The 16,526-nt window shown below is 36.5% G+C and overlaps 2 protein-coding genes across 7 annotated transcripts in view; one reads left to right on the forward strand and one right to left on the reverse strand.

The window, feature by feature from the left end:
• foi (fear-of-intimacy) overlaps positions 1-16,526 on the forward strand; it is a 118,621-nt gene that overhangs the window by 76,189 nt on the left and 25,906 nt on the right. The window contains exon 1 of one of the 6 annotated variants that reach the window (XM_065230441.1): positions 3,873-4,048. The exons of the other annotated variants lie outside the window; for them this stretch is intronic. The gene's annotated coding sequence lies outside the window, so the exon portion shown is untranslated. Of the gene's footprint in view, positions 1-3,872; positions 4,049-16,526 lie in introns of those variants that run through there. 6 annotated transcript variants of the gene reach the window in all.
• Positions 1-16,526, reverse strand: part of LOC135708470 (uncharacterized) — a 309,553-nt gene that overhangs the window by 32,878 nt on the left and 260,149 nt on the right. The gene's annotated exons all lie outside the window — the stretch shown is intronic.

Genomic DNA, 16,526 nt, shown 5'->3' on the forward strand with positions numbered 1-16,526 from the left:
GTCCAATTTGTGTCCAATCACTAATATTCGATTTTTTGTCAACTCTATGATCTAGTCGTTCAAGTCTGTTATCTTAAAAATTTGTCCAAATTATCAAGTTTCTCTTGACTGTGATCTATAATTTGTCATAGATTTTCACAAATATAAAAAAAAAAATCTGGTCGCAACCTTAGCTGAATATATCAAAATATGTTGACGTAGGACTACGTCTGTGATTTCTACATGGTGGTACACTTTGTGAAAACCGAAAATAGAACATGTAAAAAAATTATGAAAGATTTTGAACGTTAATAATTCAGCTGCCCCTGGACCAATTTCAATAATTTTATCACTTATCGATCAGAAATATTTCTGCGCATCTGCTAAGGTTAAGACTTTATCATTTAATTTCAAAATGTCACTATTGATAATTGCATCAATGTGCAACTGTTGCTTTGATAATTATAATTATCACCGATTGCCTTCGAAAAGCGATTTTCCTAACACAGATTTCAAACTTGAATTCCATCCGATCTCACCAAACGTATTATGTTAACCGCGTGGTGAGTGGTGGTGTTCTCCAATACACAACGAAAGGCTGCCTGCAAGCAGCGAGCTGCAGCCCACATGAGCATCAATAGAAGGAGGAAGAAGCCGCACCGCTATTGATCGGAATCAGTAGCTCTTCGTGAGTCGCTGTGGGCCATCTTTGTTAAGCGCGTCATACTAAAGAGTATAAACAGAGAGAATCCCGCTCAAATTCTTATTCCTACACAAAACACAAGCTCCTGCTGCAGTTAATAAATAGTCCTACGGCACCATTGCGTACAACCCCTTAGGGTTGTCCCTTGTAGTTTTTTAATATTTTAATTTTCTTGACTTAGACTTAAAAACAAAAGTATCCGTAGAACAAACATTGCTCAGCACAGGAAGCTCTATCTTTTACATGTAGGGTAGATGTACCAGTTATGGTTATACGTTCCTATTATGGTGTGTTCTAATCATGGCCTATAAGAATTCCATACACACCATGTCCAAGCCTAAGTTGTCGAAAAATGGCATAGGAAATTTTTTTAGGACATTCACTTTTTTTAAATGTTTGATTTTCTAGTTCAGTGTTTTTTTTATAAGGAGTAGTCCAGTAGCAGGGTCATTTATCCCAAATTTTTGAAAACGTGTATGAACCATAGACACTTGCCTAACACCCACCCAAACTGGCTATACAATGTATGGGGCCTCCCTTAGCTCAGTCGGTAAATTCGCAGCTACAAAGCAAGACCACACAGATAAAAATTCTTAATTTTAATAGGGTAAACGCTCCTATAGTTGCGGTACGTTAGAATCGTTAGGTTCCTATAGTTGTGTATTGAGTCTCCATGCACAATAGACTGATGCAAAATTTGAAATTTTCGCTCCACAGTGTTCAAACGGTTTCAAATCGGGTCCTGATTAGCCTCCGAAAGCTTAAACTCATTTGATAAGAATTTGACCTGGCACAAACCATTTGAAGTTTATATGGAAATTACTATGGGAAAACAAAACTGTTTGTTCATTGTCTTCTAGCCTTTTTACATATTGTACTGTTAACAAATTCCATTGCTATTCTTATGGTAATTTTTATCAGCTACAACTTTGCGGAAAATCGTTTTTAAGCCAAACGTCAAATTAAATAGTTATTAATTGTTTGAGAGATTGTTAATCTTATGCCATGATCAAGCAACTGTTTTGTGGGCAACACTTTATTCTTTAGTGTGACATAGTAGCCGTGATTTTTGTCCTCTATTCTACGCGCCATAAACACCAATGTTGCCTGCTGAACAGTTGATTGAGCATAATCATAAGACATCAGAGACTTGAATCATTATTTACTTTTGTTACTTACATTTGATCGAAAAGTGGTTCTCAACAAAGTTGTAGCTGATAAAATTTTCAACAAGTTCAGCTATCATTTTCTTAAGTAGAGTGAACTGGCTAATTTTTGAGATGGATATGAACCGAAATTATGGTTTTTCCATAGTAATTCCCATATAAACTTCAAATGGTTTGTGCCAAGTCAGTTTCTCACTAAATGAGTTCAAATTTTGGGATGCTAATCAGGGCCCAATTTGGAACCGTTTGAGCACTGTGTAGCGAAAATTTCAAATTTTGCATCAGTCTAATGCACAACTATAGGAACCTAACGCTTCTAACGTACCGCAGCTATAGGAGCGTTTCCCCTAGTGATGTAAACATTCATTCGCGTAAACTTGTATTTCATTTCACGCAACCGAGCAACTTGTAAACAATGTCGTTTACAACAATGGGCTTTTGTATACAATATTTGTTACATTGCATGAAATGTCTCAGAACTTTACATGATATATATTGTAAACTTATATGTTATGTGACGCTCCATTTATGTGCATCATACTGATCAAAAATTTACACTACTTTTTCGAACTGTGCATGCTGGAGGTGGCTGGGTTCGATTCCCGGTCCGGTCTAGGCATTTTTCGGGTTGGAAAATTTCTCGACTTCCCTGGGCATAGAGTTAGGATTGTACTTGTCACACAATTATACTAATGCTAAAATGGTACAGGCATCGAAAGCTCTCAACTAATAACTGTGGAAGTGCACCTAAAGAGAAAAAAAAATCAGAATTTATCTGCTGATGTAAACATCCCTGCATGCAAACAATCATGCATGTAAACTTAATTTTCACGTAAACTAGCAACTTGTATGAAAAGTTGTTTACAAAGATGGATGGTTGCATACAATATTTGGTATATTCCTTTAAATTTACTAGATCTAAAATGTAAACTTGTATGATATATGACGCTCCATTTATGTGCATCATAGAATTTACACTATATTTTCGAACTGTGTAATATTCGATAAGCAATAAGCTTGAAAAGTGAAAAAGAAAAAGAAGAATAACTCAATACATATTTAGTGAGACTTTATTTAATTCGTTCCATCCCGCCTACTGTGCGACTCAGATTTCCAAGAAACTTCGGTTCAATACACAGTAAATAAACATATCCCTTAAAAGGGAAGATTCATTTTGTTACCAACCAGACCAGACCAGAACAGTCAGTGGTTGTGAACCTATACTGTCGCTATTCGCACAACAGTCCCATGTCCCATATTGATATCAGCTGCGACGAGCGGACCATAACGGAGCGCACAGAACCTGAAGCCAGCTCCTGACTTCTTCAAATACAAATAAATCAATGACTCAAAATCAAGACATTGGTTTGTAGTCATTCTTTCGATCAAAACGTTCAGCATGGATTTATTTTGATTGGGTAATTATGCTTGAATTTTCTATAAAATCATTAAGATATTTTTTTTTGGGACTGTTATGTCAATAATTTGAACCTAACCCTACTTTTTATCAGTACTTTTAAAAGACGATATTGCATGGATCACATTTTTGAATATAACTCAAAATCACTCAAATGTCACATGGGACTGTTATGCGAACAGCGAGGCAGTGGTAGCGAGGGGGGGGAGAGAGAGATAAAGGGTTTGAACAGCACGGAGAAGCATAAAATTCGTTTACGCAAACGGCGGCCGTTTCGCGTTTGGATTTCGCGGCCCTCGTCATCGGCCGTTTCTGCAAGCTGGGCATAATTATTCATTTTTCCCCCTTCCTGCCATGCCCATGCATGATGCTCGTATTCTTTCGTTAATGCCTTCCTGGGGTGTTCTGGGCTGAAGAAGGTCTCACATTCACCGTACGTATTATGCATGCGCGAGAGTTTAGGTACCTTCTTCTTTTTTTGGTTTGGTCGGCATTACTGTTATTATTTTTCATGGTTAAGGAATTTTCGTTATAACTTCCATGTATTCGCAGAAGTATATACATGTGGAGTCCGTTTTTTTTTTTTTTTTCTGCCAGTGGTTTATTTGTTCAAACATGAGTATATCACGAAACCAGAACCATTCGTTAAACGGCTCGTATAAAGCAGAACGGTTCCGAACCACACGTTTCAGTGTGGTTCGGAGTTTCGTGTGAGTGGATTTCGTTAACGAATTTGCAAGTTTTGGGGCGGAATAATTGCAGTGCCACTGCGGTTGATACTGAGTGAGTACTTAAACGCTTTTAATTGTTGCTGTTTTAGGTTGGAAAGCAGGAAGGGTTCCACTTTATGGTCGTTCATATTGCAAAAAAAAAACAGATGGCGTACTACATGCACTGGAAAAAAAAACATCTAGAATATCAAGTGGAACCAACGTATTGATTTTGATTAGTGTGTTCTGAAAATACATTAATATTTTCAGCGGTATTCCGTTTTTCAAAACCCAATTTAAAATTTATTACCTTTCAAATTAAGGAATGAAGTGGTCTGAAATATTGATACAATTGTGCATACATTAATTGGTAAAAAGGGTTGGCCTAACTTCTTAATACTTCAATTTGTTCGTATTATTTAAATTGAATGAAACTTCTACTGGTTTTGTCAATCATGCGACGATACAGCAACTGCCGCTGAGCAACATCAAATGTGCTGGAATATTAGAATACAGTTTTCGCACCTTCTTATGGGAGGAACAAATATATTCGGACCATAGTAGAAAGCTAACATCTAACACGTCGCAATTGGCCTGCTTGCTTGGTGGAACATGTTAATCAAATCCCTAGTGATTAACTTATTCCGCCAACAAGAAGTCTACTGCCGTTTCCGACTTGCGATAAGATGAAAATTAATACAGCACATAGACGGTTTTGACAAGTAGACCGTCTGCGTCGCCTTTTAGGCCGGGGAAATTTTCCGACTGTGATGGCGAAATTTAGTATATACAGTCACCCCAGTATATTATGAGCCAGCTAGTCACTATTATGGGTCAGTCAGCTCTGCGTGTTAATCAAATGGAAGTGACTCATAATTGTGGGAGACCGATAATTCTGGGGTGACTGTACAAGAAAGAGAAAGTATGTTTTCGTAGTCAAAGTTCTATGAAAACATGTAACTTGCGATAACAATTGTGAAAATGGCCCTTTTGATTTTTTTTTAAATAAATCATAACACGAAAAAATCACTTCTAATCGAAATGACGTCTGAAACAACGTTGTAAACGTCAAAAAAGTTTTATAAAACGGAATGCAAATTTTTGAAACGTTGAACACTTTGCAAACTAAAAAAATAACAAAATACAAATCGTAAAACAAAAACTTACGGTCAATTGTATACTTTATTTTTGAACTATTTTTTTAAATGTTTGCATATAGGGTAGATGTACCAGTTATGGCTATACGTTCCTATTATGGTGTGTTCCAATTATGGCCTATGGGAATTCCATACGCCATAACTGGAACACACCATAATAGGAACGTATGGCCATAACTGGTCCACCTACTCTACTACGGTTTAAATGATATTGTTTTCTGTGCATAAATTTCCACCACCACTAATTACACTACCGGTCAAGAAGTTCGTTTGATTTTGTTGTTGTTTGCATTTGTTTACAATCATGAGATCTCAAAACCCGTTTGAAGTCTCAGTAACTTATTTTTTCCTTAATTCTGGATCTTGAATTTCTAATAATCTCATTGGAACTCCTCCCGGGATTTCTATAGAACTTTGTATGTAAATGTATTAAGAGATTCTTTCATGATTCCCCTCATCAAGCTTATGGCACTCTCCAGTATTTCCTTGTAATTTGCTTCATAGCAGTTTCAGATATCTCTGCAGAACACTTTAGGAACTCCCTTCCGAAAACACTTGGAATTCACGCTACAATTATCTTCGTATTCCCAAAATTTCTCGTGTGATTTGAAGTGGTTTTAGGCCCTATGGCCAATTGAAGGACCACTAGTGCCATAACTGATGTAGTTAAAAGTTCGAACAAAGTTCGTTTCCCCAAAAGCAATAGAAAATCATCTCACAATAATATTCACTGATGATGATTGAGACTACCACTCATGTAGCAAGGCGCTTGCAATTAGTAATGGGCAATCCAATCAGGACGACTTGATCAACCCGTATGCAGAAACGCCAACGCGAAATCCACCGGGAATAGAAGAAAAATCTTTTTCCAGCAAACAACATCACATAATTCCCTATGGAACAAGCCGTCGTCCTGAAGGATGCCCCATGAGTGTGGAGAAAAGTCCGATTTATCGGTATTTGTACCGATCTTTGAACGTAATACCGATATACAGATAAGGTTCCTCAGAATACCGATTTTTGAGATCTTATACCGATTTATACAGATTTTTTAAAAATTAAAACTGATTATTACCTGCCCGCACTCACATGTCAGACAAAACTATTGTGATAGACTTTTATATTTTGGAATATGTTAAAGTTTTTGAGTCTTGCTTTGAAAATGTTTTATGCTTAATACTCTTTCGACTAGTGTTTCCATTTCCTCTCTGTTTCTGGCTAGCCAGGAATCAAGAAACAGCTGCCGGCTCATCCCGGTCATTCCTGGGAATCGAAAAATATTTTTATCTTTAATGTTACCAAAAAAAGGTCCATCAGAATGTTATTTTTAAACTTTATGATCTTTCCTACGAAGTACCAAAGCAGCACACTTCTCGCCTGAACAGTTGTGGTTACTTATATGTAACTTATTCCAGTTACAATCAAGTTGTGATGGTAGTAAGCTGCTTTGGTATATTCTAACTGTTCCCCTGTTATGTTCTTCCACCTTATTTTGCGATTCCTCCCGGAAAGTACTTTCGACTTCCCTCAGAGGAAGCTTCTTCTTGCTTCGCTTGCAAGGTTCTTTCATCTTCCCCCGCCAGCTCCAGAATATTATGCTAACTTTCCCTAGACGATTTTACCGATTTCCACCGGAAATTTCTTTTGACATCCCCCAGCAATCTTTCTTCCGGAGTATTTTTCTCAACTTCTCCTAGAAGTTTCTTTCGAATGTCCCGAAAACCTCTGGCTACACCAGAAGAAGCTTCCTACTTTTTTAAGAAATTTCTTCCAAATATCTCTGGAAGTTTCTTGCAAACTTCCTCAGGAATTTGTTTCCATCTTCTCCAGGAAGCTCCTTCAAACTTTTACCGAAAGTATCTATCGAACTATCCCAGAAATGTCTTTCGTCTGCCTTTGGAAGTTTCTCCATGAGATTCTTCCGGAGGTTTTTTTTTGACTTATATTGGAAGATTTTCCCGAGCTTCCTTTGGAAACCGCTATTCCTGGAATTTTCTTCCGATTCCCGAAACCGTTCTGGCTTCCTCTGGATGTGTCATCCGATTTTCATCGAAAGTTTCTTTAAATTTGCCCCGAAAGTTACTCTATATTTTACTTGGAAGTTCCTCGGAGTTTTTGCGACTTTTCCTACTGTGTTACCTGACTTGTAACGAATATACGTTGTATACAAGTACCCCGTATACAACGTATTACTCGTCTAATTTCGCATAGCATTTGTAATGAAAAATAAGACGAACTATACTTTGTATTCGGGGTACTCGTAGAAGTCAGGTAACACAGTAGAACTTTCTACAAACTTCCTCCAGAAAAGCTTCTTTTTCCTTTCTCTGGAAGTTTTTTCGGCTTTTTTCAGAAGCTAATTGAAGCATTCCCCAGAAATTTCTTCTGAATTTCCTGGGAAGGCCATTCTTATTTCAAAAGTTCAAATTTTCGCTTTCGGAAACATCAACAACATAAAATTAATTAAAATTGTAAATACTGATAAATACCGATTTTTTTAAACCATTGATACCAATAAGCCCGAACACAATCTGGCAACGCTGCCACTGAGCTGATTTCAAAGATTCAAATATCAAATGAAAGGTAATGAAAAATACTTTTTAGAAAAAAATAAAATATAATGATACTATTGGAGTATCGAGCGAAAACTCAAAATTTGATAACTTCAAAAAATATAAGTCAAAAACGAAAAAAATCCATCGCTGTTTTTTATATGTTGTGTAAACCATAAAACCATTAAAAAATCAAATACAATCGATGTTTTTCAATACAAAATCCTAATTCTTTAATATCACTATATTTTGGATTTGGTATTTAAATCCTTGAAATTTTTGAAAAAAAAAGTAATGCTTGAAAAAAATCGATTTTTTTGACCATTTTAACATGGAAGTCACCCTAATGACAGTACAAAAGATACAAACCATAAAAAACAAATACAACAAATTTCAATATAAAATTCATATATTAAAATATTATTATATTTTTCCTAAAAAGTATTTTTAATTATCTTTCATTTAATATTTTTTGATCTTTGATCCAGTGGTTCAAAAGTTATGAATTATTGAAAAAAGTCATTTTTGAAAAAAAACAACAATTTATTGGACCACCTTAACATGGAAATGGTCACCCTAGTGACGAACTTAAAAAAATCTTTTGTGACTACATTTTTTTTTACAAAATTCTGAGAACCACGACATTGTTTGTCGCGATCTGGATCCAAAATCAACTTAGTAAATTGTTTGTTTGAAGATAATAGAGTTGGAAATATGAGTGCAGAGTGAGGAAATGGAGGTTAGAATACTCTTACAGGGTGGCCATTAGAGTGATGCAAAATTTGAAATTTTCGCTCCACAATACTTAAACGATTCCAAATCGGATCCTGACTAACCTCTCAAAATTTGACCCCATTTGGTGAGAAACTGAGATGGCACAAACCATTTGAAGTTTGTATGGGAATTACTATGGTAAAACCAAGATTTTTGTTCATGTCTATCTAATAATTCACAATATCGGTCTGCTTCAAAAACTTTCAATTGTACTTGTAGGAAATTTTCCCAGCTACAACTTTGCTGAAGACCACTTTTTGATTAAATGCAAGGATCGAAAGTTATCAATGGTTCAATGCGCTGATGTCTTATGATCATGCTCAATCAACGGCTCAGCAGGCAACATTGGTGTTTCTGGGGCGTTGAATAGGACACAAAAATCATGGCTACTATGTCACACTGCAAAATACAGTGTTGCCTACAGAGCAACTGCTTGATCATGTCATAAGTTTACCAATATCTTAAATAATTAATAACTTTTTCCTGTCTCGTTTTACATAGAAACGGTCTTCAGTAAAGTTGTAGCTGAGAAAATTTTCTATGAGAATGGGTATTGAACTGTTTCGCAGCTCAATATGGAAAAAGACTAGAAGGCAATGAACAAAAAGTTGAGATTTCCCATTGTAATTTACATGTAAACTTCAAATGGCTTGTGCGAAGTCTGTTTCTAACCAAATGAGTTGTAACTTTGGGAGGCTAATCAGGATCCGATTTGAAACCATTTAAGCACTGTGGAGCGAAAAAGTCAAATTTTGCATCAGTCTAGTGGCCATCAAACCGGGAATTTGAAAAGTAACCGGGAAAAACTCGGGAATTCGATGAGAGAACCGGGAAAAATAAATTAACCATACCATAGAAACAAATTTTTACACTAGAATTTCAGTATAAGCCATCAAAACAGAGTGATTCTTTACCAAATGAATGTCTTGCTCTATTTGCTGCATAATTTTCTTCAGTTTCTCGTCTTATTATTTTTAGATTTTAATCACTCAGCAATATTTCAAATTGATTTTTGTCGTTTCAATTTCAGGTGTTAAGTGTAAAGTGACCTTAAAAGAAAATATTGAAGATGCTGGACTTTGAAAACAAATATTTGTTAAAATCGAAACTGAACTATTCTTCTCAGGGTTTTTATTTTTTCGTTACTAAAAAATCTCATGATACGAATCCTATCATGGAATTCTTCTGAAACTGACCAGAAAACACTCAGCGTAATAATTTCCGTTGAACTCTTTTTGGAATTCCCTTGAAATCCCTTCTAAGAATTTGATTGGAATCCTTCTTAGAATTCCGTTGAATTTATTCGGAAACTTTGATTCCTTTGAAATTCTTTTAAAAAATTTCTTTTAACTCTATAGCATAAGCTTTTGAAATTTTATTGTATTGTGGAGTATTTTAAAGAATTGTTTTCTAATTATTAGCTATTTTTATGCAATAAATTTTGTTGGAACTCTGTGATGAATCTTTCGCACTAGGGTTGAAATTATCGCCAGAACACTCTTAGAACGCTGTGTCTTGTTGAATTCTCATCATAATTCTCTTGGAATTTTTCTTAAAATTCATCCGACGATCATCAAATCTTCTTAGAATCGCATAGGATTAATTAATTAATTTATCTTTATTAGGGAGGCTTTCAGCCTGGGGCTGGTTCGCCTCCAATAATCGCATAGGACTTTTCCTAACAGTTTTTTCACAACTCCTCTTTTAAAATTACCTACTTACTTTACTTTTCCTTGTCGGACGTCCGTCAGACGAGGCTCGGTAGCTAAGTGGTTACCGTTTCTGCTTACTGAGCAGAAGGTCGGGAGTTCAATCCCAGGCCCGTCCCCTTCCTTGCAATTTTTCACTTTGCCTTATTCTATACCCACTAGATTTTAATGAAAACGAATTCTTCTTTAACACCGATCTCATCACTTACCACAGTGTGGGTCCTGATCTAAAAATATAAATTGGATGAGTGCGCGCGCGTGCGTGTGTGTGTGTGTGTGTGTGTGTGTTGTGTATTATAATCGCTATACCAAAAAACGATCCCTGCGTGTGCGTGCAAACTTTCCCCACATCCAACATCCCAGTGATTTCTCGTGGAAGCGCAGAGGATTTCTCGGTTTCCTTCACAGCGAGTACCACGTCAACACATTCCTTCCCATTCCCTAGTTGACCTGCATTCGGACACGGCCGGCGCTGGTATTGCTAAATATTAGATCTCCAGTTCTTACACATTGAGGATGAATGTTAGTCCCAAACATCATCTGTTGGTTCTCTGTGTAATTGCAGCCGTGGGTGGTCAATCTGATTTTTTTTTCCTGGTCCGACGTCCGTCAGGATTGCACCTGCGTCACAATGTTACGCAACCGTCCAGCATTCGCGACTTTCTGGATACTGGGTTCACCATAGAGTTACGCCAGCTCGTGGTTCATTCTTCTCCTCCATACACCGTTCTCACATACCCTGCCAAAGATGGTCCTAAGCACTCGTCGTTCGAAAACACCCAGTGCTTGCAGGTCCTCCTTGAGCATCGTGCCCGTAGAGAACTATCCAAGTAACAATTCAAGCTGAACAGTAAGAACAGAAGCTGATTATTGGTTGATTTAAGGTGTACAAAGCAGATTAACAGCAGGCTGAATATATTGTTGATTAGTAGTGCATGAAGCTAGTTGTATCCCCATAATTCAATCTCAATAAGTTAGCTGATCTAAAGATTGAACAAGCCTTATTTAAGCTTAACACTACTCCACAAATAAGCAATGAACTACAAATGTTGTGATAGCCTGATTTGTTAAATGTAGTTAGTGTCACTCGTTGCATTTCCGGCATTTTAGTTCTTCTAAATTCACTGCCTACCTTTCTAAAATCCCAAGCAGCGGCAGCAGTAGAGACAAGGTAGAGGAGCTTTTTAGGAATAGCCACAGATAGAAGTGGGCTGTGACGACGTCGGAAGTATTAACATTTCTATTTCTGCAGTGGCGTCGCCTTAACCTCAATCTACCTGTGCACCAACTCTCAAAACATAAACAATTATCAAAATATTGCTTACCATGGATAGATATCAAGTAAACTAGAAGATTAAGTGTATTTTTCAACCGATTAGAGTATGAATATGGCATTAAATCTATTTTTGAAAGTTGGTGCACAGGTAAAAAGTGAGGTTACGCGACGCCACTGTATTTCTGTGTGTTGACTGCTATTTTGCACTGAATTTTGCTTTTATTTTTCCCACAAATAACCTCCGAAAATTTACAGTTGGCCACGTTTTTAAAAATGCATACATTTTCGTTTTTGTTGAACATTAACAACCGGGAAATTTCAAAACTTGAACCGGGAAATCCGGGAAAAAACCGGGAATTTAATACTGATTTTTCGAGAACTTAATTAAGGGATCCTGAAGCATTTCATTAGTTTCAGGCAAAGTTGCGAAATTTTTTGAATCGACTTTCTCCGATTTGTATGATACTTTGCGTAATTATTTGTTAATTGGCAATGATTAACATTTTTCCCAAAATTCAGCTAGTAGGGGAATTTACGTATTCTCGTCAATCTAAGCAGCGTCCGAACTTCTATTAGCGATTTCTCAGCGTCACACATATACATGACAGGTTTGTTTGTTGACATTTATATGCTGCTTGCTGTTCTACCAATTCCAATCGACAGAATTGATCAAAACGGGTTGAACATGTTTTTACAACGCTCCAAACTTCTCAGGTGAGAGTGACTATTGTCGGCAGTCTCTTTTTCTTCGGCACCCTTTCCATTTGAACTGCGTGTTAACCAGCTGTTCTATTATCGGCAACTCGAAATCAGCCGTATTTTGTAGTATGTATATTTCATTTGAAGAAAAATATGGTATAACAGGAATTCACAGTCGTAAAAATGTAATCTGATTGAAGCTGAAAAGGTAAGGAATCGGCTTAATACATTCAGCGAAGAGTTTTGATGGGAAAATACAGTGAAATAAACGTTTCAATTTCGGTTGCCGAAAACAGTCAATGGGTGCCGAAGCCATAATTTACCCTATGGATCTTCTGGAATTTTCAAAATGGCGTCCTTGAAGTTTTTGAAAAAAAATTACCACGAAAGTCTCAGAGAAAAATAATGACTTGTTGGGAAAAATAAAAATGTTTTTTTTAATTTATTTAAGTAAAAATTCAGAACAAATGTTAAAAACAGAAATACGTCAAAATGACCTTGCCCGATTTTTGAAATTTTATTTTCAAAAAAAGCTTACGAAAAATGCAAACTTTTAGAATGTTGAAAATTGAAAAAAAAAATCGTAGCACAAGAACTTATGGTTTTTTTTTTACTTTTTGGTAGTACGTTTTTTTGTGTATTTTAACATTTTACCAAACGTTCTCGTTCTAGGATTTTTGTCAATTGAAACACTTATATAATTTTAAAACTTTCAAAAGTTTGCATTTTTCATAAGCTTTAAATCCATATCTTAAATAGGACAAGAACGATTTGAGATAGTTGGGTTCCAAACATTTTTTTTTTAATTTTGCTTGAAATTAGTAAAAACAATTAAAATAATTTTCTGTTATATGCGACAGTTAGAAGATACTGAGAGGTTAGCACATATCATCGGCAAGAGACGTGCGTGTGAGAAAATTTGCGAAAAAATCTAAGGGCACCGGTGGGATTTTCTGTGAAAAAAATAAACAAGCGTACTATCAAAAACACCACAAAAGCTTGCATTTTTCATAAGCTTTTTTTTTGAAAAAGTGTCAAAAATCGGGCAAGGTCGTTTTCAGATATTTGGGTTTAATTTTTCTTTTTTTTTTAATTTTTACTCAAAATTAATAAAACAATTTTTTTGTTTATTTTTCCCAGAAAGAAGCATTTTTTGCTACAACTTTGTCTCAGGTGTCATTTCGATCAGAAGTATCGTTTCCGTGCTACAATATTTTGAAAAATTTCAAGGACACCATTTTATAACTAAACTTTAACTAAATCCAAAATGACCGAATTTTATTGAAAACGTTAATCGTTGACCATTACAAACAATCGTGCAAATCGGAGAAGGTCGAGTTTTCCCGATTCGTCATTTGACGTTAACTGCTCATTTGTTTTATTTTAACCCTCCGTTACTCGCGCTGTTGTACTTTGTACAACACATATGAGTTTTCCATTGCCATTTTGTTGCTGAGTTACCAATCGATCTGAAACCAACGAGTATTCCTAAAAAAACTTGTTTTGACCTAAAAAAGCTAAACTTTGATTACAGTAAACACCTAAAAATGCGGATAATAGGGAAAACGTAAATGGAAACCGCGTAAACTGTGACCATACTACGTGGGATTTGACTTAATTGATTACAACATGGAATGTATCGAAATCCTGGCTGTTACTGTCTACGACAAAGTTGTTCAGGAGATCATAGCCTTGTTGCTGGCCGACAGTAGTTCAGAATTTTCTCACTACGTAGCGCTAGTATACATGTGAAATTCTCGCCTGTGATATATCTCGAGATCCTAACCAGATAGAAAGTTACTGTCTTTAACAAAGTTTTTCAGGAGGTCAAAGCCTATTGGTTGGCGCTCAATAGTTCAGAATTTTCTCACTACGCGACGCTAGTATATACGTGAAATTCTCATATAAAATATCTCGAGTTCCCAACCAGATAGAAAGGTATTGTCTTCGGCATAGTTGTTCATGTGGTCAAGGCTTTTTCGCAGGTGGACAGTAGTTCAGAGTTTTATCACTCGGCGACGCTACTATACATGTGAAACTCTTGCATATAAAATATCTCTAGATCCTGACCAGATAGAAAGTAAATGTATTCGGAAAAGTTTTTCAGGAAGTCAAGATCTTTTTGTTGGGTGACAATAGTTCAGAATTTTCTAACTATGCAGTGCTAGTATACACGTGCCTTTCTCGCATATTCAATAGTTCGAGATCTTGATCAGCTAGAAAGTTGCTGTCTTCGGCAAAGTTGCTTCGGGGGTTAAGACATTTTGGCTGGTAAACAGTAGTTAAGAATTTTCTCACCACGTGGCGTTAGTATCCATGTACACTTCTTGCATATGCTATATCTCGAGATCCTGATCAGATAGAAAGTTACTGTCTAGCACAAAGTTGTTCAGGAGGTCAAGGTATTTTGGCTGGTGGACAGTAGCTCAGAATTTTCAATTTGTCTGGTCTGGTCAGGATCTCGAAACAAGCCACATGCGCGAATTTTACGTGTATTATAGCGCTACGTAGTGAGAAAATTTTGAGCTACTGTCCACCAGCCAAAAAGACTGGACCCCCTGAACAAATTTGCAATAACTTTCTATCTGCTCAGGATCTCGAGCTATTGTATATGCGAGAATTGCATGTGTATACAAGCACCAAGTAGTGAGAAAATTTTGAACAACTGTCCACCAACGAAAAGATCTTGACTTCCTGAACAACTTTGCCAAAGACATTTACTCTCTATCTGGTCAGGATCCAGTGATGTATCACATGCGGAAACTTAACATGTATACGAGTAATACCTAGTGAGAAGATTCTGAACTACTGTTAACCAGCAAAAAGGCTATGATCTCCTGAACAGCTTTGCCTAAGACAGTAACTTTCTATCTACTCAGAATATCGAGCTACTGTATATGCGAAAATTGCACGTATATACTAGCGCCACGAAGTGATAATTTTCTGAACTTCTCCACCAACGAAAAGGCCTTGACCTTCTGAACAATTTTGCCCAAGACAGTAACTTTCTATCTGGTCAGGATCTCGAGATATTTAATAAGAGAATTTCACGTGTATACTAGCGCCGCGTATTGAGAAAATTTTGAACTATTGTGCACCAAGAAATAGGCTTCGATCTCATGAAAAACTTTGTCGACGACAGTAACTTTCTATCTGGTCATGATCGCGAGATATATTACATGCGATAATTGCACATGTACTCTAGCGCTACGTAGTGAGAAAATTCTAAACTATTCTCCACCAGTGAAAAGATTATGATCTCTAGAACAACTTTGCCTAAGACAGTAACATTCTAGCTGGTCAGGATCTCGAGATTTTCCATGTTGTAACCAATTAAGTCAAATCCCACGTAGTACGGACACCGTTTACGCGGTTTCCATTCACATTTTCTCTATTATCCGCAGTTTTGGGAGTTAACTGTGATAAAAGTTTAACTTGTTTAGTTAAAAACAAGTTTTTTTAAGGAATACCTGTTGGTTTCATATCGATTGGTAGCTCGGCTGCAAAATGGCAATGGAAAACTCACACTGTTCTACAAAGTACAACGCGCAAGTACTCGTGTTACAAAAGTTGGCGCGAGTAACGGAGGGTTAAAGAAGCATGAAAATGCTCATGATGGGTTGAGTTTTTTTTTTAATTTTCGAAGTGGGTTGCAATCAACGAATGGTTTGAACAATATCGTTCCGATCGATAAATGCCACTTGATAGTTTTAAAGCCACTATTTGATCAGTATTATCGTTACTAGTATTATATCACATATCCACTATCAGCCCTGTCTTCGGTAAAAAAGGGCTTCTACATGGTGAACAACTGCGTTAGTGTTCATATGAAGTACCAAAATATGCTTATCTAGAGATGCTGATGGGAAGTTGCTGTAGTCGGAAAAGTATTAAGTTTTCTCAGTGGATAAAGGCGCAGCTACAAATCAACACTATGCTTGAGGTAGCTGGGTTCGATTCCTGCTTATCAACTTCTCTGGGCATTAGAGTATGATTGTACTTGCCACACAATTATACGAATACAAAAAGGGACAGGCATTGAAAGCTCTCAATTAATAACTGTGGAAGTGCATCTAGAACACTAAGTTGAGAGCACGCAATAAGCTAATATGCGATAAGCAATAAGCTTGAAATGCGAGGAAGAAGAATGAAGAAGGATGTCCGTATAATCGCTAGCGCCGCGTAATGAATGATTTTTGATCCTGTTAGCTTAGCCACCTGATATGCTGATCAAATTAGCTGAAGGCAGCAATTTCCTAGATAATCAGGATCACAAAAATTTCACATGTATACTAGTGCCATTGAATTCTGAACTAATCTACTCATCATTCAAAGAATGATGCCGAAGACAGCAACTTCCCAGATGATCAGGATCTCAATATTA

Source organism: Ochlerotatus camptorhynchus, unplaced genomic scaffold (genome assembly GCF_037179485.1).
Source record: "Ochlerotatus camptorhynchus isolate MF236.1 unplaced genomic scaffold, CSIRO-AGI_Acam_v1.1 ptg000330l, whole genome shotgun sequence".
In the NCBI taxonomy this organism is placed as follows: domain Eukaryota; kingdom Metazoa; phylum Arthropoda; class Insecta; order Diptera; family Culicidae; genus Ochlerotatus; species Ochlerotatus camptorhynchus.